A 22995-nucleotide genomic window follows, 5' to 3' on the forward strand; every position below is an offset into this window, starting at 1 on the left:
CTCTTAATACCAAATCAGAATGGAGCTCAGGCATGAAGGTGGCACGCAGCACCCTTGTGTTGGGTGACACTGTGTTTAAAATGTGTGACTCTTGGTGGCATTCTGCAATCTCTTGTCAAGGAAGCTGGGCTGCAGGCTGCTTCTCAAGGAAAATGACTGGTGGGCTGGGTCCGTGTGTCCCCTGCCCATCCTGGTGAAGCAGTGACCTTGTCCTGGAAGCTGGCACTTAGCTGGGGCCTTGCTGCAACCCCAGAGCTGCCGATGCAGAAGTGCTGGGCTGGGGTGGGGGGCATCTTGGACTGGCTCCTAAGCCTCCTCATGCCACTGGCTTGTACCCCACACACCCCTGCCCTGTTTCTCTTGGCTCACTTCCATCTTCCCTGCAGCCTTTGGGCCTCCACCTTGGACAGGGCAAGCCTCCCACTGCTCCTGCACAGCCCACGTCCTTCCACACACTGCATGCTCTCTCGTCCTTGGACTGGGGAGTGAACCAGTGTCTCTCTACCAGGGAGCTGAGTTACATCACCAGCCCATTTTATTTTAAGGTTGGGTCTCTCTCTCCAAGTTGCTTAGGGCCTCACTCAGTTGCTGAGGCTAGTCTTGAACTTTCGACTTGCCTGCCTCACATCCTGTGATTTGCTGGGATTATGGGCGTGTGCCACTGCACCCAGCCCTCTTTCTCTTGATTGGGAACTGCCTTGCCTCAGGGTCACTAGCTGACTCTGGACAGACCAGGCCAGGAGGCTCTGCCTTCCAATGCCAGGTCCCCTCTGCCAGAGCCTCTCAGTCTGTCTGGAACATGGCCCAGCTCTGATTCAGAAATGCTATTCAACTGCTCACCCCTGGGATTCCTCATATAGAGAATGAGAGGGTCACACTTGCCTGGCAGAATCCAGAAAGGGTTGCTGAGGGAAGCTGAATGCTGTCCTCTGCAATCAGTTGACCTTGCCCATGGCCCTGGCTGGCAGGAACAGTGGGTGATGGGGGAGTTAAGCCTCAGGCGCTATTCCCAGGGAGAGGTGGCAGGACCAGGGGAGGGGCCACCTCAAAGGGGCTGTCAGTGGCCCCACAGCCCTGCCACAGTCTGTGCACACCCGGCCAGGGCTGCCGCATGGGCCACATCCTCTCTGCCACCAGACAGGCACAGTTCTCAGAATCGCCGTCCAGATGCTGGGTCCTTGGTGAAGCCTGAGTGGCCCCTTTATTGCTGCTGTGATTTCTTCACTGCAATGGAGGAAATAAATACATACGGGTCTCTGGAAGGACCTGCAAGGTCCTGGTGATGCTCCTAGCAACTTTTGGGTCACATACATAGTAGAGTGTCCTCCTCAGCACAACATCTGGATCAACTGCCCCCAAATGTGACCCTGCCACACCACAGCACGTGGCTAGATGAGATGATGTGCAGTGGACAGGGACCTGATGCTTTGGGAGAACTCCAGGCCTCACCGATGATGAAGTGAAGGTGCAAGGTCTTCTGAGAGCCAGGCAGCCCCAGGGTCTGTGGCTGCAGCAGCATAGGAGCCCCCACCATCTTCGAGGGGTCTCTCCTAACGGAAGAGAAAACAGGATGGTGAAAGGCACCACTCAGGCAGCGATTGTACACGACCAAGTGGCTGGCGGGGCAGAGGCAGGGCAGTGGGATGGCCCGGGAGGTCTTCCAGGGAGGCAGCACCAGCTGAGGACTGAGTGGCAAGGCGCCATGGTAGGCAGAGCAGGTGCAGAGCCCCGAGGTAGGCACACACCCCCTCCCCTACAGAGCCTCAAGGAGGAACCCCAGGGTCCTCGCCGTGAGGAGAGAATGTGAGACGGCGAAGCAAAAGGGCAGGGGTCTGCTCGGGCACCACCTCATCCCGAGTGAGAAGTTCGGAGGTTATCCAAGGGTGCCAGGGCCACCAGAGCTGAGAGCACGGGTGTGACACCAGGTGTTGAAGACCCCTGCAGAAGCAGCCCTGGAGCCATGATGGGAGCGTGGACAACAGAAGCCCCTGCTGGGATGGAGGGGTGGGTTTGACTAGGTGTCCCCATGGCCCATCTCCCCAGCCTGCCCCAGACAGGACCTCAGCCACATGGGAATCTAAGGAAAGGGGGACAAGGACAGGACACAAGGCCACTGTGGCTTGCCTGCCATGCCCGTTACCAGGGAGCTTTCCATCCACCCAGAGTCAGTGTTGCAGACTGAGGACAAGGACATGGGTGGCCAGCAAAGGTCAAGAGCCCTCCACCCTAGACCTGGTCTGTGGGACCCAGGTCTCTTGTGTGTCTGCGACGGAGCAGGGCTCTGGCCTACCTGGCAACTTTCCACCAGGACCAGGTCCCTGGGGACCAGCCTAGTGACTGACCCTCCCTTGACATGCTCCTGGCGCCTGGCACACTTGGGACTTTGGCCGATAAGGACAGGCGGGCAGTCTCTGTGGACTCGGAGCAGGAGCATGGGCCTGGGGCCAGATGCTCACTTCTGGACTGGCTCCGCTCCTTGCGGCCGGTGTCCTCAAGCAAGTCTACACCCCTGAGGCCATAGCAGCTCCCCGAGTGACCGTGGCTTCTTTCTGCCTTAGTCTTCTCCACCTAGAAAATGGGAATGATGCCATGCCTCTTGAGGGTCCTGGGAATGTGTGACCACCATATGCTGGACACGCACTGGGCTCAGGACACATGCTGGGGCCTTCTGCGTGGTCACGTGTGCCTCTGATGTGTTCAGAGGTTGTTTTTTTTTTGACCTTTTTTTATTGTAAACAAATGGGATACATGTTGTTTCTCTGTTTGTACATGGAGTCAAGGCATACCATTTGTGTAATCATAAATTTACATAGAGTAATGTTGTTTGATTCATTCTGTTATTTTTTTCTTCCCCCACCCCTCCCACCCCTCTTTTCCCTCTATACAGTCCTTCATTCCTCCAGTCTTGCCCCCCTCCTTAACCCTAACCCTAAACCTAACCCTAACCCTAATGCTAACCCCACCCATGCCCCATTATATGTCATCATCCGCTTATCAGCAAGATCATTTGTCCTTTAGTTTTTTGAGATTGGCTTATCTCACTTAGCATGATATTCTCCAATTTCATCCATTTGCCTGCAAATGCCATAATTTTATCATTCTTTATGGCGGAGTAATATCTCATTGTATATATATATATGCCACAGTTTCTTTATCCATTCATCAATTGAAGGACATCTAGATTGGTTCCACAATCTGGCTATGGTGAATTGAGCAGCTATGAACATTGATGTGGCTGTATCTCTGTAGTATACTGATTTTAAGTCCTTTGGGTATAGGCCAAAGAGTGGGATAGCTGGGTCAAATGGTGGTTCCATTCCAAGTTTTCTGAGGAATCTCCATACTGCTTTCCAGAGTGGCTGCACTAATTTGCAGCCCCAACAGCAATGTATGAGTGTACCTTTTTCCCCACATCCTCGCCAACACCAAATGTTGCTTGTGTTCTTGATAATTGCCATTCTAATTGGGGTGAGATGGAATCTTAGGATAGTTTTGATTTGCATTTCTCTTATTACTAGAGATGTTGAACATTTTTTCATATATCTGTTGATTGCTTGTACATCTTCTTCTGTGAAGTGTCTGTTCATTTCCTTAGCCCATTTGTTGATTGGATTATTCGTATTCTTGGTGTAGAGTTTTTTGAGTTCTTTATATATTCTGGGAATTAGCGCTCTATCTGAAGTATGAGTGGCAAAGATATTCTCCCAATCTGTAGGCTCTCTCTTCCCATTACTGATAGTTTCCTTTGCTGAGAGAAAGTTTTTTAGTTTGAATCTATCCCAGTTGTTGATTCTTGCTTTTATTTCTTTTGCAATGGGAGTCCTGTTAAGGAAGTCTGATCCTAAGCCAACAAGTTGAAGATTTGGACCTAATTTTTCTTCTATAAGATGCAGGGTCTCTGGTCTGATTCCGAGGTCCTTGATCCATTGTGAGTTGAGTTTTGTGCAGGCTGAGAGATAGGGGTTTAGTTTCATTTTGTTGCATATGGTTTTCCAGTTTTCCCACCACCATTTGTTGAAGAGGCTATCTTTGCTCCATTGCATATTTTTGGCCCCTTTGTCTAGTATGAGAAAATTGTATTTATTTGGGTTTGTGTCCATGTCCTCTATTCTGTACCATTAATTTACATGTCTATTTTGGTGCCAATACCATGCCGTTTTTGTTACTATTGCTTTGTAGTAGAGTTGAAGATCTGGTATTGCGATATCCCCTGCTTCGCTCTTTCTACTGAGGATTGCTTTAGCTATTCTGGGTTTCTTATTCTTCCAGATGAATTTCATAATTGCTTGCTCTATTTCTGTAAGGTACATCATTGGGATTTTAATTGGAATTGCATTGAATCTGTATAGAACTTTTGGTAGTATGGCCATTTTGACAATATTAATTCTGCCTATCCAAGAACATGGGAGATCTTTCCATCTTCTAAGGTTTTCTTTAATTTCTTTCTTTAGTGTTCTGTAGTCCTCATTGTAGAGGTCTTTCACCTCTTTTGTGAGATTGATTCCCACGTATTTTATTTTTTTCGATGCTATTGTGATTGGGGTAGTTTTCCTAACTTCTCTTTCTGAAGATTCATCGGGAGGTTGTTGATGGTGGCCTATTTGAAGGGCTTTTAATGCCAAGAGGTGTGGCCATTTTTTCTCACCTCTAGAGGGAATGGAGGAAGCCTGTGACTGGCCCTGACACAGCCCTTCCTGCTCTGCATCCCTGGTGGAAGTAGACTTTCTCAGAAGTGTTGTGAGCGCCCAGAGACCCTCCCCAGGGGCCTCAGCACTCAGCTGGCCTCTGGTTCTCCCAGCAGGTCCAGAGAGGGATCAGGATTCCTGTCCTGGGAGCAGGGGGCCCAGCCTGGTGCCTGCCTGGCACCTGCCCACTGAGCCTTAGAACCGCCGGGAGCAGCGGGAAGATAGCTCAGCATGTCTGCAGGGCTCTCTCCCTCCTCTGCTTCCTTCCCCAGCCCACCTCTGCCCCAGGAGGGAGAGACACAGGGTGATTCAAGTCTTTCAGTGGTGCCCAGGACCAGGACTGCAGGGCATCAGGGGTGCAGTTTGCGGAGGGTGTCAGCTGGGTGCCTGGTGCAACCTGGCTTCATGCACCAGGCTTAATATGGCCAGGCCCCTCCTGCCCCACAAGAAATTAGAAACATGACAACAAACTCCAGCTGTCACATACCCATGAACCGACACCAATCATGCAACCCCGATCACATGCCCTATCTGCGGAAGGGGTGGGGTTGGGTAATTGGTACACCCAGGTGAATGGCATAATTGGTAGAGTGAGGTGTGAGCGCGGGCAGGGCGGGGAGGCCTGTTCAAGGGCCTGGCAGCCTCCTAATTCACAGCTGCGGATACAGTAATTGCTATTTTGTGGTTTCCATTATCCACATAGTGGGGAGCAGTTGGGGAGGAGGCCCCTGTCCTGTCAGCCCTGCTCCTGGGCTGCTGCCCAGTCTGTCCCCTGGCCTTCGCCCTGGGAGGTGGGTTCCTGCAGAACTTCCCTGGGAGGGCTTCTGACCTGGCATTGGAGCGACCTCACAATGACCTGGCTGTGTTTTGATCTCGCTTATCTCCTGGAGCTCACAGAGCTTCGTTGGTTTCTCTGACAGCCTTTCTTTCCCTCCTCTTAATTCTCTCCCCATATCTCTCTGCCATCATTAACGTTGGCCTGACGTGATCCCACATGCTCTCGCCAGCATTTGGGGTCACCCAGGACAGGACAGGAGTGCTTCTGGCCTTGGGTACCAGGGCTGTGAACGTGGTCATCAGCCATTTCTCAGGCCCTTGGTTTTCTCCACCGTTGCTCTCGTGCCCAGTTTCTGTCACCCTGAAGGTGGTGTGTCTCAGAGACCCAGCCCTGGCAGGCCCTCCTTGGTGGCAGCAGTGATGGTGTGCTGAAGCCTCAGGACACTGGGTGCTGAAGCCAGGTGCTTCTGAAAGTGTCTGCAGATGCCAGAAAGTTCCTTGTGGATCCAGCCCCATCATCCAGCTCCACCCTCCAGCTCCACCATACCCAGCTCCCCATATCCGCTCCCCTGCAGCTGCCAGGGCCTCCAGACACAGCTTTTTGCTGGCTCTGCCCTCCCTGAGACCCCTGCTCCCATCCCTGCTGAGTTCTCTGGTGGACCCAGAGCCCCTGCTGAGCTCTGCAGTGTCCCCTCCACTGGCCACAGATGTCCAGCTCTGCCAGCCCCTCCTTCTGGCTCCTCCTCACCTCTTCATTATCTCCTTGCCTTTCTCCAAACCCTGGGCTCCTTACCATGCACGAAGCAACCAACTCTCAAGGTGCTGCAGAGGAGGAAGTAACTCAACAGGCCCCTCTCTCCCCCTCTCCCTCTCCCCTCTCCCCTCTCCCCTCTCCCCTCTCCCTCTTCCCTCTCCCCTCCCATCTCTTCCTCTTCCCCACCTCCTTCTATCACTGGTACACACCCACAGGCTGGCTCATCAGAAATCAGGGCTAGGAAACCGGGCAGAGGTCAAGACCACACAGGGTCAAGGCTGTGTGCTCTGTGGGCACCGTCAGATTTCCACAGGACTGGACAGAAGGCTCAGGCATCTCCCTCCTGCCCTGTGGTCCCTGGAACTGTGGGGCTATTTCTCTGCCTTCTCTGGGGCTGAAGTCAGCTCTGCATCTGTGGGGGCCACATAAGGCTTTCCTGACCCTGCTTACAGGGCCTCCTGCCTCATGTCAACCTGGCCAAGCCTCCAATAAAAAGAGACAGCGCTCCTGCAAGTGGCTGTGCTGAAGGGCAGGCAGAGTGTCCAGGCTGGGTCTTCACTTGCTCCAGCTCTGCCGCCCTGAGCTGGTCCCTGTCTGTACCCTGGGGAAGGGCTGTTGACAGACATGTCTGCATGGACCCTGCATCCCCTGCCTGGGAGGGCAGGCATCAGTCCCCAGTGGCAGTGTCCCCTGGGGCTACCATCGCCTGTTTGTTGGACTCTCCAGGTGTCCCCTCAGAGCTGGGGCACCATGCTGCTTGCTGCAGATGCAGGGTGACAAGATTGCTGTGGTTTCCATGATGCACAGTTAACTTCAGCCCTGTGGAGTACAGGGAAATGGATGTCCACCCACCCCACAGTGCCCAGGGCCACAGCCAGCCAAGCCTTGGAGAGGTCTGGAAAGGCTGTCCTGGGCTAGTGGAGACCACGGCTGTCCAGGGACCAGGGCCCTCTGTCCTCACCAGCAGACACTGGTCCTTGTAGCCACCACACACATCACCCCTGGGGCCCCAGCCCCCTTCTGAAGAAGCCAGAGCCACAGAATCATGTGTCTGAATGTGTCTACCAGGGAACTTGTTCACCAAGTCCCCAGCAGAGGTGCAGGGACTTGGATAAGTGGCAAGAGGCGGCATTTCTGTCATGGGATGTGCTGGCCTTTAGGTGGCAGAATAAAGCAGGTTTTGTGAGCTGGCCTCCTCTGCTCTCCAACCTCACCTCCTTGTCCCACCTGCCTGGCCTCTGTCCCAACCCTGGCCCCCCTCCAGATGGACCAGGAGCCTCCTCACAGCAGGAAGACTGATGGGCTCCCTCTGGTTCCTCCCGTCCAGGAGGCTGGCCCAGCCGCCAGTGCCGTTCCTAGTCACCTGTGCAGAGGAGGTCCCAGGAGGGGCAGAGCCACCCAGAGCTCCAGGGAGACATGCATATTTATTTTGAGGATTCATAATGCTGCTTTTGCACACTGTCCTGCCTCCAGAAATTGGTCTGGCAGGTGCCTGGTCATGCTGGCAGGACCACGGATTAACCCCTCAGATTTAGCTTATGTCATTTCTCCAGAGCTTACGGCCTTCACCGTGTTTTTTCCCAGTCAGTCTTTGGTCCTGAAGCATCCAAGTCCATCGGTGGCAGGTGGGCTCTCAGGCGGCCGTGCGTGTGTGTAGATTTTCAAATCAAGTAACATCTCTCTTCAGATGCTGGGTCCATTAAATATTTATCAGCAGCGATTTGTGTGTATTTATTTGATAAATGGACCTTAGGAAGGGGCTGGGGTGGGCAGCAAGATGACAAGGCCAGGGAGGCCCGAGGAAGCCTAGTCCTTTCAGCCTGGCTGTTCTCGGAGCTTTGGTTCATGGGGAAGTGGGCGACGGTGTCCGGCCGTGTTTACCTGTGTGATCCCTGTGGAGGAGCGTGGTGTCCTCCAGAGCTCTGCTGGCATTGGCTCAGACAGCAGAGGAAGGCTGGGGAGGGACGTGGGGTACAGGGGATGGAGCTTGTGTCAATCCAGCCCAAGACCTGCGGGTACCTCCCACATCCTGCCTGCTCAGGACCGGGTTCCCAGCTGGACATGGAGGCAGACTGGACCCCAGGCCCAGAACCTGGGGACTCCCTGGCCTGGCCACACATGCACAAGTCTGGGCTCCCCCCACAAACGGTTTCCCTGTTGGGAAGGGGAGGACAGGTGCCCCAGAGCCTGCAGCATCTTGGAGTGGAACGAAAAATTCCCATCAGCATCCCCCAGCTGACCATTCCCTGCCTGGCCTGCTTGCTGCCCAGGGCCAGGGAGAAGATGGCACATCCCCAGACCATGCTGCCTGTGGGCCTGACCCACTGTGTCATGTGGGCCTGGAGCACCTGTCTCCAAACCTGTAGGCCCTGGCGGGAGACCTCCTGCCACCCCTGCCTCCTCTGTGGACCTCGGTGCTCAGACCCCCATTTACCTTTTGTTTCCAGCACCTTCCGGGAGCTGAAGACGGTGTGCTTGCCAAAGAAGATGGCCGGGACAGGCACACACAGGGGCTTTGGCTTCATGGACTTCCTCATGAAGCAGGATGCCAAGATAAGCTGTGACCCCTCCCCGCCCAGCCTCTCCTTCCAGACTCTGCAGGACAGGCTTGCAGCCTCCTCAGCAGCCTTGGAGGAATGCCTCTGGGTGTTGGGTCTGCAGGACGGGATGGTGCCGGGTTTCCCAGACCTCTGCACACCAGAGAGAGAACTCTGCAGTCCAGGTGGACCTGGGCAGGCAGTGTGGGAAACGCTGTGCAGTAAAGCTCTCAGAGAGGAGAGGGAAGGTCTGGGAGCAGCCTGTGGGGGCAGGGCTTCCCCATCACCTTTGTGCCCTGGCAGGTGTGGCTTGTGCTGGTTATACGCGTGAGGCAGCCCAGGTGACCCTCCGTGTGTGCGTGTGTGCCGCCCTTCTGCCGGACTCCTCCAGCTGGAACGTGCTTGCTGGTTGCTTGGATTTTGGGGTACTGGGGACGGAGCCCAGGGCCTCACACTGCTGAGCCAGATCCAGCCCTGAAGCTATTTGAGGTGAGGCCTCTGCTTGGAGCTGGGGTACAGCAAGTTTGCCTTGCTGTGGGTACCTGGTCCTCGCCTGCCACCAGCAGGCATCCTGCTGTGTCCTCGGTCACTGCACTCTCAGGCCCAAAGCTCCAGCAGGCAGGGGACTACAGGGCTCCCCCCGCCCCACAGCTCTGACTGCGAGCTGCATTTCCCCTTCCTGGCAGCAGGTGGCCCCGCCCTGCACCCTGGAGGAGTCCTTCAGAGGGCAGGTGCTTCTTGAAACTGCCCCTGGTCCAGTGAGGGTCAGCTGCTTGGATCCCAGGGTACAGCCCTAATTCACAGCACAACCCCCATGGGCCCGGGACACCCCTGAGCACCTGCCCTTGTGCCAGGTGCCTGTGCTGTGGATGTGTGGCCATGTTTGGATGCCTGCTTCTCTCTCCTGGGTTGGCAGCCTTTCCGTGCCTCCTGTCAGGGCCCGAGGGACAGCCCCCTGTGGGCAGCATGCCCATGGCAGCAAGGGAGGCAGCAAAGGTGGGCTCCTGGGTGGCAGCACCCACCCTGCCTGGGCACAGTAGGTGGCACACTGGTCCGCCCTGGCACATGGTGAGTGCTGCACATGACTCGGCCGTGCCCTGCTCACTGCCACAGTGCCCAGTCCCCAGGACGCCGTCCTTGGTCCACAGGTGTGCACATCTCCAGAGTTCTGGGCAGAGAAGGCCAAGGGGTCGGTGCCCTCCCCCAGTCCTAGGTGCTGGGCAGGGAGGGGCGGCTCCCTGCAGGGGCGCTAGGGGCAGTGCAGGCCCCTGTCCTGGGAAGCACCTCTTGTGAAGGGCACGGCCAGCACTAGCTGTTAGCACACAGACCACAAAACCAGTCTGCGGGAGGTGGCATCCCCACGCTGTGTCCCCTGCCGTGGGAGCTCAGCTCCCCTGTGGGCAGTGGTCAGTATCCTGGCAGGGTCACCTGAGGCTGGGGTGCAGTGGTGTCCCAGGAATGGCCAGCCCTGGGCGGCCTCCTGTTGGCCATGAGGGGAACGTGGCAGGGAGGGGCCAGCAGCAAGGTGCCCTCCTGCCACCCCAGAGTGGGGCCACCCCGGGACACAGCACTTGGGTCTGGAGGGTCAGACGAGGTATGTGTGTCCAGCCTGGACACTGTGAGCCCCGCGCCACATCACAGTGAGAACACCCAGGGTCAGCAATCCCACAGGCCTGGTGAACGCTGACCCAGGGCCCTCCCGGGTCTTGCAAGGCTTTGGTGCCCTCTGCTTAGTGCTGCCATGAAGAGCAGCACCTGCTGCTTGTTGTGCCAAGAAGCCTGTTCCAAGCGATCCTCAGGCAGGGGAGGGGACCAAGAGCAGAGAAAAGGGGCAGGTGGCAGGAGCTGTGGCCATTGAGCACTTAGGATGGCCAGGCTCCGGCAGTCAGTGCTCCCCAAGCAGCTGCCCCAAGTGAAGCCTGAGGTGTCCCCACCACACCAGTCACCAAGGTGGCCCCGAGCATATGCCACCTCCGTTGCCCCTGAACAAGGGACCCTGAGTCCTCTGTCCCCTCCCCAGAGACCCAGGTCTCACCTGGCATCTGGGGTCCTGTGGAGGCTGCAGGGGCTGAGTTCAGAGTAACCAGGCAGCTGAGGACAGCAGAGGCAACGTGAGCGCCACCTCAACAGAGGACACGGTCCCCACACACACACATCATCCCCACCAGCCTGCCGCACCCAGGACCCCTGGGGCATCTGCAGAGGCGCTCCCTCTCCCTGATTTCTGCCCCAACTCAGCCGGCTACGGTGGAGCCTGTGAATCCACGGGCAGCCCAGCCCAGCTTGCTGCTGAGATGCCCTGCACACTGAGGGCGGGTCCAGCCTTCGGCTCTCATCACAGGTGTGGTGACCAGAGCCCTGCTCACAGGAAGCCGGGTGGACGAGCTGGCCTCTTCTCTCAACCCAGGATGCTTTATGAGCTCCTGATGTCCCAACAGTAAACGTCAGTCCCTCTGACAGCGCTGGTATTACCTAGCCCTCCAGGTGTGACAGCAGCGTTTTCAAAGAACCTTCCCCATGTCTTGCAGGGAAGCAGGAGACGGAGGCTGAGGAGTGAAGGGGACGGAGGCTGAGGAGTGAAGAGGATGGAGGCTGAAAACAGGACAGAGGCTGAAGAGAGAAGAGGATGGAGGCTGAGGATAGAAGAGGACCAAGGTTAAGGATCAAAGGAGACAGAGGCTGAGGAGTGAAGGGGACAGGGTATCACGTGCCAAGGACCCACACAGAGCTGAATGCAGGGCCTCCCCAGGCTCCTGGGCTTGTGCTGGGCACATCTGTCCACAGCCGTCTGTCAGCCACTAACGCCCCCTGCATTCTCTGAGGACAGTACCTCTGATCGGTGGACCTGTCAGACTTCCAGAATCCCACTCGGCAGGACAGCCCCGCGCACTGCAGGTGTCACGCTCTGACCCTTGCAGGACTCCGGGGCAGCAGGCAGGAGGCCCTTGACAGCTGGAGGAAGGAGGCTCAGAGGCCTCGTCCTGGTCAGGGTCGCACAGCCAGTGCTTCTCAGCTGGGGACATCCTGGTTCCTCTGTCCTGTCCGCTGGGTCCCCTAACCCAGTACCCTCTCTTGCTGCCCCTCCTCCCAGCACACCCTCGGTTCCCATCTGGCCCTGATGCCTCAGGGGCTTCTGGGAGGAAGGCTGAGGCTGTCCCTTGGAGTGTCTCTGGAAACAACCTCCCCAGCCCCTGAGGAACAGTAATCTTCCTCCTCCTGCAGAGGTCTGGCCTCCCTGCCTCCCCTTGCCAAGCCTGAGGCCGGCCCAGGAGCCCAGCCAGGTACACCTGTCTCCACTGGCTGAGTGACTGCCCCTGGGAAGCTGCCCTACCTCCTCTTGCCCAGACCAGGCGGGTCCTGGAGGAGGAAAGGAGGGTGCAGGGAGGGCAGGGCCATGAGGCACGGGCAGGTTTTGCCCAGGAACCAGAATATGGGATTTTCCCATGAAAGGCGCCTTTAATTCTCCTTCCTCGGCCGTGCCTTTGTACTTCTGTGACTGCAGCTTGTTTTTATTTGCCACTGCTGCTGTTGTTTTAAAAGTTCTATTTTCACATGGAAAGTTCTCCAATTAGCAGAGCAATGTATTGGCTTAAATAAACACTCTGGGGAGCTGGGATGGTGGCTGGCAGCAGCAGAGCGCCTCTGCTGCGGAGGACCACATGGCTCCAGTCGCTGCAGCTCGTGACTCCCTGCATGTTCCTAGCCGTCCCACCAAGCTGGGGTGGGCACAGGGAGCCACGGGGATGTGAACCCTGAGCCGCCCCTGTCCGGGGGACACCGCGGGACTTCTCCAGGCCTCCAGTCACCGCAGGGTCCACTGACAGGCCTGCAGTGGGCAGGGTTGGGTCAGGCAGAGCCGCTCAGATGCACAGGCTCCCTGCTTGCGGGGTGCCAGGCACAGAGCCACGTGGTGCACAGGGAGCTGTCCCGTCTGGCCGTCTTGGTGCTCAGCACGTGCCTGCTTGATCACATGCAAGGGCAGAGGGCCGGGCTGGTCCTGTGGGGGCCTGAAGAGAGAAGAGGATGGAGGCTGAGGATAGAAGAGGACCAAGGCTGAGGATCAAGGGAGACAGAGGCTGAGGAGCGAAGGTGACAGGGTATCACGTGCCAAGGACCCACACAGAACTGAATGCAGGGCCTCCCCAGGCTCCTGGGCTTGTGCTGGGCACATCTTGTGCGAGGAGCACCACCCCAGGAGGGGCACGGTGGTGGGTGCACCATCTGCACCCCGCTCCTCCAGCAGAGCCACGTGGGGTTGGTGTGGCTGCAACCCAGAGCCACCTCTTCCCTGTTGGGTGAATGTGGAGGAGGGACCGTGACACCTGGACCCAGCCGACACCCCACGAGGGGACACTTCTACCCTGGGGCCAGCATGAGAATGAGGAGGAACGATGCCAGGAAGCACTGCCCATGGCACTGCAGAGAGGGTGCAGCCTGGGGCCCGGGCATCCCTTGCTCCATGCCTTCCAGCAAGTTAGCTGGAAGCAGATCAGGAACCAGGTCCTGGCCCACTCTGCCACAGCATGTGAGGCACGCATGTGCACTCGGTCCTTCTGCTTCCTTGTGCAGGTCTACCAAGTGTCCATCAGCACAGCCCAAGGGAAGATGCGTCTGGACCCTAAGCTGACCCTTCGAGGCAGGGACTCAGGTTCAGCCAACGTGTGTGAACCAAGAGCCGAGAACCAGGACAAGCCACCCCCAGATGTGTGCACCCCCAGAGCGAGCCCTCGGGGGCAGTATCCTCTCTCCAGATTCACCAGGCCATGGGTGAGAGCCACCGAGGGAAGGGGCAGATCCCAGCTGAGCTGGGACTCTGGACCTCGCCACATGCTGGGTGTGGGGCTGGAGGAGCAGCCCTTGTCTTACTTGGTCTTCTGGTGACCAGTGAGGCCAGGGTGTCCCCATTTTGAAGTTGAGGAAGTGAAGACAGAAGTTCCCTGTCAGGTCAGGGAGCCAGAGAGCAGCCGAGCCAACTCTGTGCCTACTGCCAACCAAAGTGCCACTGGCCCCTGCTGCTGTGCACTGGAGGGAGGGAGAAGCATCAGTCTCCATGCTCCACACACCACAGGCTGAGAGCGACCGCGGGTACTTGCCTCGGAAGCGCACACTGCCACATGGGTCCCTTTCTCAGAAGGCCCCAGAGTCACAATCTGTCATGCACAGACCCCACTGTGCTGGCACAGTGCAGGCCAGAAGCTGTTGACAGGGCTGCCAAGAGAAGCCTCATGGGACTCGGAGTGGGGACAATCAAGCCCACTTCAGAGGTGACAGCACTGGCCTCTGCATGCCCCAGCAGCCCTGCCGGCCTGGTTCCCCCATTTGCTGTGCTCAGTGCCCTGTCCCCAGGCCTGCTGGTCATCCTTAGCCAGCTCAGTGGCAGCTCACTCCAGGCATGGGGTGCACAGTTGGTCAGGGCAGGGCGGTGTGGCCCGTGTTCTGTAGGAGATGCAGCCCTCTGCCTGCTGGGACCATTCCCCAGGGAGTAGGAGGGACCAGAGGACACCCTGGGCGGCAGCAGACAGGAGTCTGTCCTGGCTCTGCCCAGGAGCCAGGCAGTCCTTTGCTGCCCTGTGGGACATGAGTCCTGCCAAGGCCGTGCAATGAGCTTTTGTTGCTGGGAGGAGGTTTGTCTCCAGGGAGGCTGTGGAAAGGGCAGGCCCAGCGTGGTGCTGGCCGCCTTTTGGTGCCTTCTATTATTCAAGATGGCCGCTAGGCCTGGCCAGTCTACCTGCACCGTCATCCCCATGCCACCTGAGCAGAGCTCCCAGGAATTTGGACAAGGTGGCAGGGAGACCCTGGCTCCCCAGACCTGTGGTCTGTGGCTGCATCAGAGGAGAGTGAAAGCCAGGATTCCTGGGCAGCTGCCAGAAATCTGGACAGTGGGGAGGCCCTGGGCCCAGGTGGGAGCTGCTCAGTGCCCCTGGTAGCTGCACGGCTTCTGAGCAGAGCTCAGACTCGAGGAGCGCTGCCCAAAAGGAGCTTAGGTGCCATGGAGTCGGGGTCCCAGGGTCAAGGTCAGAACACACCTGCACTTCAGAGATGTGTGCAGGACTAAGCAGGGCTGAGGGACTCAACAGGGACCAGTGACAGTGGGGACCTGTCACATTGCTTAGGTTAAAGGGACACTTGGAGGAAAAGGCAAGGGCCAGAGCTCTTGTCCTACAGGTGGAGCAGGGAAGGAGTGGCCACCTCCCGCACTGGGCCTCCCATCCAATTGGCCTCTGTGGAAACTAGAGTGTAAGTGAGCCCTGGCCACAGGCTCAGGAGTCGCCTCCTACATGGGGCTGGCCAGGAATGACCAGCGTTGGCCATCAGAAAACAGCAGGAAGTGGCTCTCAAGAGCAGGGTGGCTCCTCTGGGGCCTCTTCTCTGACTACGACTGCACCCTCAGCATTCCTCTCTGGAACTTAGTCTTCCCCAGAGAGCTAGCTGGGGTTCGTCCTCTGGGTCCTGGCAGCATGGGTCACTGTCCCCACCCTGCGAAGTCCCAGAGTCCTGCACGTTGGGTGCAGTGCTGGACCAAGACTGCATGTGTCCAGTCGGTGTCCACAGGCTTCATTCTCCAGTCCAGACCTGCTCCCGCCTGCCCTTGCTGTCTCTGTATATGAGGAGCAGGGATGGAAGGGACCCCTCAGGACACTCAGCCAGGTTGCCCTCTCCAGCCAGGGCCACCCTCACCACTCACCCAGTCTGGAGACACTCAGTGAAGGAGACGCCATGGTCTGCTGTGGGTGTGGACTGAGCACAGTGCCTTCCTTGCAGGGGTCGAGGTCAGGCCGGGGAGACTGGCAGGTGCTGCAGGGCAGGCACAGCTGCAGGGAGGGAGGCCAGGTGTTCTGGGCACTGGGAGAGCACCTGACCATGGCCTGTGCGAGAAGGGCAGGCCTCCTGGCCACCAGCAAGTATGTGCACGAGGCTGGCATCAAGGGCCCATGCCAGGGAGGTAGCATGGAGCCTCCAAAAAGGAAAGGAGTGGGGAACTGGCCTGCCACAGGCCTCGCCCACTCGGCTTCCCTTGGTAGCAAGGGGAGAAGGCAGTTCCTCCTCTGAGTGGGCCCAGGTCCCTGCAGTCCATGGCCACCAGGAGATCCGGGGTCCTCAGCATGAAGGGCTCCCATCCAGGGAGGGGAGGCAGCAAAAGCGGGGTTTGGAGAGGCCCGTGGTCCAGGGACACAGCTCTCCAGAGATGCACGAGGCTGTTGGGCAGAGGCACCGGGCACCCTCAAGCTGGTCTAGGAAAATGGGGAGGTGGCCGTGATCTCAGTGGAGTCAGTGTGGGAGGAAGCAGCTGGAAGACCTCAGCCCATGGGAGCAGAGGGCCTGCACACTCCTGCCTGGCCTGGAACCTTCTGTACCTCAGGGTGTCCCTGGAGGCCCAGGCTCAGGCCATGATTGTCATCGTCGTTTCCTCTTCCTCTTCCTCTTCCTCTTCCTCTTCCTCTTCTCCCCCTCCTCCTCTACCTCCTCCTCCTCCCCCTCCTCCTCCAGTGTCCCTTACCTGGGCTGATTTCTCTGCAGTTGCCTCTTCCTAGATGGTCCCCTGAGCACTGGGGTGGCCCCAGGGTTTCTCCTTTGGGAAACACAGTTCAGTCGTCTGGACCTGTTGTAGGTGCGTTCTGAAGAGCCAGGGAGGGACATGGCAGCGGAAGGGAGGGGACCCACAGAAGTCAGAAGAAAGCAAAGGGGACAAATTCAAGACCAGTGTGAGGGACAGAGCCACCAGGGCCAGCGAAGGAGACTGGTACCAAGTGACATGGACTGCACAGTGTCACACAGTGGCCAGAAGGAGCTGGGCTTCCTCAGGAGCTGCTGATGCTGACAGGCGTGGCGGGGAGCCTGCTAATGAGGTCGCCCTGCGCAGAGAGGATGGAAAGTGGGAATGGAACCCTGGCCAGGTGCCAGGCGCGGCCCCGGCAGTGGCTGTGTTGACTGCAGGGCACACACAGCCTCTGTGGAAACAGATTCACTCATAGTAGGTGGCCTGAAGCTGCAGCCCTACTGGAGCCCAGCGCCCAGTGCCACAGGCAGGGAGGACGGCAGGCGCCAGGGTGCCTTCAGCTTATGCACAGCTCTGTCTCTCATCCCCGTGCAGAGATCCTTCAACACCCTGTGCCACAGCACCCACTTGTATGGCCGAAGTCTGCTCCTGGAGTGGGCGAACTCCAAGGTGACCCTGCAGGCCCTGCAGCAGAAGATGGCCGAGCACTTCCACAGTAGGAGCGGCCTGGGGGCTCGGCCTCTGGATTCCAGGGCTTCTTGGGAAGCAGGAGGAGCTGGGTCCCCAGGAGAGCTGACCTGAACTGGGCAGTCACCCTCCTGTCCCTGTACTGGGACGCTGGCTGCCTGCAGACCTCCCTACCATCACAGGTGCCTGCACTCCTGAGCCAGGTGACAAAAGGAACGTACCAGCCTCCTTCCCACTCTACCTGCTGGCTTAGAGATGGGTCATCTGGTTGGGGAACACATCCCCTCCCGCCTGGGAGAGCAGGCTCTAGCGTGGGGCCAGGACAGTCCCTCCTGTGGCCGACCTTGATGCCTGAGGTCTCTACATAGTCCTCCTGCCTTGTCCTGGGGCCCAAGGCTCTCAGCCCTCCTGTGTGGGCTCCAGGTGCCATTGCCCCATCATCCAGGCCCCTCCTGGGGGGCAGCCGAGGGCCCGGGGTTGCCCAGGGGTGTTTGCTGCAAGGCCCTCCCTGTTCCTCTGCAGAAAGAACCTGGAGCCAGGCGGGTTTCCTCACCTGGCGGGGGAAGCCAGGCCTCCAGCCAGGCAGCAGCCTGGGACCTCCTGAGGCTGTGACTTCCAGGCATGGCTTGCCCCTGGCCGGAAAAGCAGGGCCTCCAAGCAGCAGCAGTGGAGTGACTGCCCCCAAGTGTCCTCAGAACCCAGAGGAAGCCCGGGGCCTCCAGGCATGGCCACCTGCCACATCTGTAGGACTCAGACCCCTGCTGCCCCATTGGCTGCCACCAGGTCTCCATTTTGCTTCCTTGACTCCAGGTGGGGCCCTGCAGCTTGGCTCACTCTGTTCCCTCTGATGAGATACCTCTCCCCCTTCCTCCTGGATGCTGCTTCCAGGAAGCCCATCGCCCCCTCATCTGTGCTCTTCCTCGCCTGTTGCAGTCACTTTCTTGGTTCATCGTCCTCGCGGCACCCACACTCGTGCAGGTTTGTGCTCTTCTTTGTCAGTGTTAGGTTCATCTCTGGGTCCCTGGCACCTGCCAGGCCATCAACTTAGGGTGGAACATCTGAGTCAGGGCAAATGTGAAGCCAGAGAAGCAGAGGCTGCAGCCAGTCTCAAGCTCATGGCTCAATAAGTCCCCAAATCCTAATGTGCAGAAAGTGCATGCGCCTGTCGAAAGGGCTTGACAGGCCCAAACGCACTGTCTGCAGCCGTTTGCGTAGGGACTCCCCCAGCAGAGGCGGGTGTTCCCTCCCCTGCACCCCCTCGGCCAAGGAGGCCGAGGCGGGCATCTCAGCACTTCCACCCGGGGTTGCAAAGAAGCCCTTTCAACGTGTTGAGCTGCACAGGCTGCACCCCTTCCCCTGGAAGTGCTCCTGTGGAATAAGCCCTCCTGGCGGCTGCAGCAGGCAGGTGGGCACTGCCTCATGAACACCCCATGCTTGCATGCCCTCCATTTCCCTCCAGGAACCTATGAGGTGGGTGTGACCAGCCCATTCTGCAGATGGGAGAACTGAGGCCCTGGGCATTGAGGTGATGGTCCACAGGCAGGACATGTGCCTGGTTTCCTCCCTGACGCTGACCTCAGCCCTGGGATCCCAGTGCAGGCCACCAGGCAGGGGTGCCCACCTGGAGATGGCCCTGCCCTGGGAGCTCCCTTCCGCCCTGCTCTCCTCCTCCCAGAGGCCCCCTGCAACAGCTGCTGGGCCTGTCAGGTCAGGCTGCAGGCCTCTGCCCTCCCTGTGGGTCTCGTTCCCTCTGTGACCTTCCCTGTGGTGAGAAGTACCCAGTTCCTTTGTGTTGAGGTCACATTGTCCAGCGCTCCTAGGAGCTGGCAGGCCCGAAGGCAATGGAATCCATGCCCAGTTCCCTCCCCGGCCCTGGTCTCGGCCCTGAACTCTGCCAGGAAGGTACCCGGATCTCAGGTGGAGGCCACAGCTCTGCCTGCCATGTCCCTGCAGGTGGGCAGGGGTCTCAGCTCCACTTGCATGGGACATTGATGTGCCTGCAAAATGGAACCACCAGGGCAGGTCTCAGAAGGCATTTTGAAAGTTGCTCTGGGTCAACCAAGACCTTGATGGAACAGAGGAGCTGAGGGAAAGGACAGCCAGGCAGATGTCCCCCAACAAGCCTCCTCTGCTCCTGGTCCCTCATCAGGTTCATCATCTGCAGCTCCAGCACCGCTGGATCAGGTGCTGTTCTCAGGCCTGGCACGTGGGAGTGTGAGCAGAGTGGAGGAAGAAAGGTAAGTCACCACTGGCTGTGTCCTTTTCTTCCCAAGCTTGGAGGCAGAGGGGCTGTATTTGGCCAGAGCTAGGCTCTGCTTCCCGTGTTGCCATATTCCAGCTGGGGTCGGGTGGGCTGTGGTTAGACTCTGTACCTGTCACCTCCAGAGCCGGGGTGCAGACAGAACCCACGTGGCAAGTGCCTGGCAGCACCTACTCCACCTGTGCAGTCTGGGCCAAGCAGTCTGTGACAGCCAGAGCTTCCCCACGCACCAGGCCGCATCCTGGCAGGTTGCCGGCCTCCAGCACAGAGCCGAGGCAGGGCCAGCCTGGCTGCTGGAGCACTGTGCGTCACCCATGCCACTCGGCTGCAGGTTTGCTCAGAGATGGGACCTCCCACGCCCCCTTCTCTTGATTCCCTCATCACACCCATGCCTTCTGTCCCTTGAATGTCCCAGTCTTCCCTCTGGGGACAAGGCCCTGTCTCTGCCCTGTGGGTCCTGCATGTGGCGCAGCTCCTGTGCTTGTGTGGGAGGGACAGGCAAGCACTAAGCCAGCACAGGGTCACTGAGACCAGCACCCATGTGTGCTGGCACCACCAGTGATGCCCCCCATGTGCCAGGGGCACCCAGCCTGGGCCCCCTTAGCCATGCAGCTGGCAATGAAATTGTTTGGTCTGAAGCCAAATGTTCCCTCCTGTGCCTTGAAGCACCACTAATCTGAAAAGAGACGGTCATGTGACTGTTTTTGTACTGAGGATTGGACCCAGGGTGCTCTGTCCACCGCTAAGCTGCATCCCCAGCCCTTTTATCTTGAGACAGGGTCTCATTAGTTGCCTGGGCTGGTCTCAAACGTGCAGCCCTGCTTCAGCCTCTCAAAGCACTGGGGTCACAAGCATGTGCACATGTGACTTAGTGAAGACCCAGCCAGGAAAACAGTAAGGAAATGGGGAGAGCCTGTGTCGGGGACTTCCCGCATGCAGAGGGACACACAGCAATCTTAGGTTCTCTCTCTCAAGTGTAGACATTCAATTTCATTTTAGCCCCCAACTCCCTAGAGAGATGCTATTACCATTTTGCAGAGGTTCAAACTGAGGCCCGGAGGGTTCTCCTGACTCTGGACCCAGTGGAACAGATGACCCTGTTTCCTCATACCCTAAATCCCAAATGGCCTGCAAAATCTGGGCTCCCAGCCATCAGGAAAGCTACCTGCAGAGCATGGCCCCCAGCCTGGTGTTCTAAATAAAGTTTTATTGGAACGTAGCCCTACCCATGGGTCTGCATCTCACATTGCAGGGCCAGCGGAGCAGTTGTGGCAGAGACCCTGTGGTCCACGAAGCCTGAAGTCCTCACTGCCTGGCCCTCACTGGAAGTTGGCAGCCCCTTGGCCTTGTGGGCTGGCTGGACTTGTGTACCCAAAAGCCCCAGATGGCTGATTTCCCCCAGATGACCAGCTTCTTCCACCTGTAATTCTAGCGTCCCAACTGCAGCTCCCCTCCTCTGCCCAGCTCGGGGCTCGACTTCAGTGTGCCCTGAAGAGGGGCCCTTGCTCTGCTTCTGACTCACGCACTCAGCAGCTATGGGTTGATCACCTGATGGTCTGGACACTGTTGGCTCTGGACTGAAGAGAAGGCCTATCCCACACAGTTGACACTAGAGCAGGAAAGACAAATGATTACCAGATTGACAAAGTCCTGTGCAGGAAATGAGAAAGGATGACATCCTTCCCTCTTTTTCCCCATGGTGCTTATGGAAGCTTCCCAGGGAGTCACGATTCCTCTGATTTGAAGGGACCAGGCAGCCAGAGGTAGGCATTCAAGCAGGAGGAAGCTCAGGTGCAAAGGCCCTGAGACAGCCATGTTCAGAGCAGGCCATGGGAGCTAGGGAACAGGTCTAGGGTAGGAAGGGGCCAGGAACACACTGCACGACCAGCAGGGGTCCACCATAGCTGTAGGCTCATCTGGCCTGGCAGGGAGCCTGACTTTTATTCAAGATGCAGTGGGAAGCCCCCGGAAGGTTTAAGAAGGGGTGTGAGTCCCAGGACCAGATTTCCTCTTTCAGACCTTATCCTCGCTCTCTCTTGGGGTGGCAGCATAGAGGAGCAGGAATGGAGTAGGAGGTCCATGTCTTTCTCTGGTAAGCAAGGACAGTAACCAGAGCAGAGGCCAGGGCTTGAGAGAAGAGGTAGACTGCGCTTTTTTGGAAAAGGTAGTGTCACCAGGCTGGCTTCTGGAGGGCAAGAGACAAAGCAAGCCTGCTGCCCAGGTCTTTGCTCCGAGTCACCCAGCATGGTGGGGCCATGCAATGAGCCATCCAGGAGGCTGGGAAGAGAGATGTGTGGGTGGGTTTCTGGGCCAGCTGGGCTCCAGACATCTAGCTGGACACCCCTGGTCTCAAGCAGATGGCTAAGTTGGGAGCTCACGGGCAAAGTTGGGGCTGAGGGGTGCACTGGGAAGTCATCAGCTTAGGGATGATATCCACAGCCTGCCCCAGCTCACACACCCTCTTCCAGAACTCTGTCTTCACAGGAAAGCACATTCCAAGAGACCAGGGACCAAGAGCCTTCATCCTGGTGTCTGCCAACCTTGCAGACAGGCCTGCTTGATCTGGACCATGGAAACATGGTCATCAGGCTTTAAGATTCAGGAAACTTCCAGCAAGTACGTGAAGTCAGAATTTACTTCAGAGCATCCCTCTTTCACGATTCCTCCGCCACCTGGAGCTCCACACTTTCAGGCCTAGACTTGGTACAGTGGCCCTTCTGAAGAACCCTGCAGGAAGAGGGCAAAGGGGACTGTCCTAGGCCACCATGCAGGGTCCTGACAGGAAGACTTGGCCAAGGGCCTGTCCTGAGGAGATGGGTCCTGTCTCCATGCCTGGGGTTACCACAGCTGCTGGAGGCAGGATTGGGAAGGTCACAAGGGAAACTGTGTGGGCTGAGGCATGGGGGTCGGTGGCTGGCCATGGGGACAGGAGGGGGCTTGGGGACTCGGGGGCCCAGAGGCCAGCTGGAGCAGGTGTCACACAGCCTCATGCCCCTACACCCTGAGCATTTCTGGGGGTGTTTTGGAAATATTTCTGGGCGCTTCTGCAGTATCCTGCACAGGCGCCCCGTCCCCCGGGAGTGGCTGTCCGTGCAGCAAGGTGCTTGCTCCCAGTCCAGCTAAATTGTTATTGACTCGTGTTTTCTGCGTTCTGCAAACACTTTACTCAGCCATTGCCAGCGAGGCCAGGGATCCCTACTAGGGCTAACAGGGAAGCCAGCTGCATGGGCGTCTCTCCTGCTCCTCCTCATAGATCACGGAATTAAACTGACAGGAGGTTGTGGGGCCTTGCGGGAGGGGCAGGAGCCCAGCAGCAGTGGACAAGGGTTTGGAAGTCTGGGGACGGGAGTGCTGGAAACCGGTGGAAGGAGGTTTGGCTGCTGGAGGGCAGGGGGGCGGTTGTGTTTCTGAACCTCGGGCTGGCCAGGCCAGAAGGCATAAAGCCACAGAACAGAGGTTCTAGGACTGGCATGACCTCGGGAAGCTAGCTGGACTTTGTGGAGGACAGGAGAGAGGTCAGAGGCCACCAGCTGGTCCCTGCTGAGGGCACCCACAGATCTGTGTCTTGCCCACAAAATAGGAAAGCAAAATGACTTTGAATTAATGACCAGTGTTTTGTTATTGGAAGATTTGGCCTGAAAATCAAGATTCTGCCCTTTTTGTGAAAGCGCATCTGGCCGCCCTGGTCCCGCTTTCCCATGAGGCACTCGGCCTGGGGAGGGGCTACCCATCTATAGAAAGTGTGAACCTCCTGTTTGCCGCAGTCCTCAGTCCTCCCTATAGTTGCCCCTGGACTG

General features: G+C 57.9%; 1 pseudogene; it reads left to right on the forward strand.

Moving 5' to 3' along the window:
• Positions 1-22995, forward strand: part of LOC124973594 (probable RNA-binding protein 19) — a 141339-nt pseudogene that overhangs the window by 112851 nt on the left and 5493 nt on the right.

This window comes from Sciurus carolinensis, unplaced genomic scaffold, assembly GCF_902686445.1.
Source record: "Sciurus carolinensis unplaced genomic scaffold, mSciCar1.2, whole genome shotgun sequence".
In the NCBI taxonomy this organism is placed as follows: domain Eukaryota; kingdom Metazoa; phylum Chordata; class Mammalia; order Rodentia; family Sciuridae; genus Sciurus; species Sciurus carolinensis.